This window comes from Oratosquilla oratoria, chromosome 9 (assembly GCF_046742065.1).
Source record: "Oratosquilla oratoria isolate Oo_2021 chromosome 9, ASM4674206v1, whole genome shotgun sequence".
Taxonomy (NCBI): domain Eukaryota; kingdom Metazoa; phylum Arthropoda; class Malacostraca; order Stomatopoda; family Squillidae; genus Oratosquilla; species Oratosquilla oratoria.
The window spans coordinates 35645006-35647505 of NC_134785.1; positions in this window are offsets into that span (position 1 = coordinate 35645006).

Genomic DNA, 2500 nt, shown 5'->3' on the forward strand with positions numbered 1-2500 from the left:
AGGAGGAGGTGGGAGGGGAGAGGAGGAAAGAGTGAAGGGGACGGGAGGATGCGGGAGAGTAGAAAGGTGCCTACACCTAAACATTGTCGAGAAAAGACGAGCGGTACCTGAGATTTGAGAATGGTGATTATAAAGGGAGGGAGAGAGAGAAAGGATTGGGAAGGAAAGACGAGGAGTGTGAAGAGTTGTTAGGCGAAGGGGTAGGGACGAAGGGATCTGGCAATAAGGGATATGAACTTAGGGTAAGAAAGAGGGGATCGGAGGAATAGGGGTATGGAGACACTGGACAGGAGAAAAGGAGTAGAGAAGATGTGAAGAAAACATTACATTGGAGTATAGGGTTGAGGAGAATGTGCATAGAAAAAATATATCCACAGGAAATGTGTGCGTAGAGAGAATGGATATAAAGAGAAGAGAGACAGAGAAATGGGTATAAAATGAATAGATGCAGAGGTAATGGGTCCTTAAAAAGGGTGAGGGGAAAATAATATAAAGAGAATGGTATGTAGAGAGAATGAGTGTTGAGAGAATGAAAATAGAGAAAATGGATGAAGAAAGAAACAAAAAAGTGTAGATAACAGGAGCTGGACGAGAAAGGGAAGCAAGGGGAGATGGGTCTTGGAAACGGAGAAGGGTTCGTAGAGGCGAACAATGGTGGGGAGGAAAGTTAAAGAAAAGAAGGATTTGAAGGGGGATAAATGGAAATGTAGACGAAGACCTTTAGGAGAGAAACGTTTGTAAAGAGAAAGGTTGATTGGGGGAAGTCTAAGGGGTAGAAGAGTGGTTTGCAAGAATGGCACGTGGAAGAAGCGATGGTGAGGGAAGGGTAGGTAGGGAAAAGGCTTGATGAGGGACAAAGGGAGGTAGGGTAATAATTCTTGGGGTAGATGGGGTGGTGGGGAAGAATGGCTGATGAGAGGAAAGTGGTGCTGTGGGAGAATGGGGAGATGATGAGGAGAAGGAGAAGGAGAAGAAGGGTTGATGAAGAGGGGATATTAAGTACTAGGATTGGTGGGGGGAGGAGGAGTGCTGGGTGGAGATATGGTGGTGGAGAAGACGGACTTGTTAGGGAGAAGGTTCTGGGGGGAACAGTTAGGGAAATTTTAGAGGAAAGAGGGAAAGTGGAGGACGCGCGGATTGGTTCAGCATGTGATAGAGATCAGACAGGGAATGTGTAGAGGATGCAAGGATACCTTTGGTGGGAGTTTGGAAGAGGAGTGTAGGAAAGGGGTCTTGGGACAGGAGTATGGAAGGGAAGTGTGGGAGGGGAGTGTTGAAACGTTGGGTGGGGAGTTAGTGTAGGATGGTAGTGCATGAAAAATGTATAATAAAGGAACATGATAGGGAAGTGTTGGAGAGCAGTGTGAGAGGGGAGTGCATAAGAGAAGTGTTGAGGGGTAATGCAGGTAGGAAGTTTGGGAGGGGAGTGTAGTAATATCAACATAAATTAAGAATGCAGAGACAAACAGACAAACAAACGGGCAACGACTGTATATATGTGTGCGTGTTTTTGTGTGGGTTTGTTTGTGTGTGTATGTGCGTGTGTGTTCATGTATGTCTGTATGTATGTGTGTGTGTGTGTGTGTGTGTGTGTGTGTGTGTGTGTGTGTGTGTGTGTGTGTGTGTGTGTGTGTGTGTGTGTGTGTGTGTGTGTGTGTGTGTGTGTGTGTGTGTGTGTGTGTGTGTGTGTGTGTGTGTATGTGTGTGTGTGTGTGTGTGTGTGTGTGTGTGTGTGTGTGTGTGTGTGTGTGTGTGTGTGTGTGTGTGTGTGTGTGTGTGTGTGTGTGTGTGTGTGTGTGTGTGTGTGTGTGTGTGTGTGTGTGTGTGTGTGTGTGTGTGTGTGTGTGTGTGTGTGTGTGTGTGTGTGTGTGTGTGTGTGTGTGTGTGTGTGTGTGTGTGTGTGTGCGTGTGTATGGCATGTGTGTGTATTTTACCTAGTTGTATTTACCTAGTTGTATTTTGCGGAAGAAGAGCTATCCTCGTAGTGACCTTCATTTGCATCTTTCTGCATCCAGTTCTTTCTTGAAATCACGTATAGTTTTAGCACTCACTGTCTTCTCTTTCAACTTATTCTATGTATCTATTACTCTGTATGCAAAGCTGTTCTTTTTCAAATCTCTTCTGTAACTGTCGTTCTTAAGTTTCTTCTCGTGTCCTCTTGTATTTCTTCTGGCCCATTTAAGTACATCGTCCCTATCATGGACTTCCATCCCTTTCATAATTCTATAAATGGTTATCAAATCGCCTCTTTCTCTTCTTTGCTCTAGAGTTAGTAAGTTTAGTTTGTCCAATCTTTGTTCGTATGTCAACTTGCAAAGCGTTGGTGTCATCTAGTTTCTTTATGTTTTTTTATTGTACTGGGTGTCCATAGTGACACTGCACATTCTAATTTTATCAGTGTAACTAGTATTCTCTTTCCCATTTCCTCGTCCATGTAGTCAAAGACCACTTTCATTGATCTTATTAATTTGTAGGTTTCTCCAACTATTTTGTTTACATG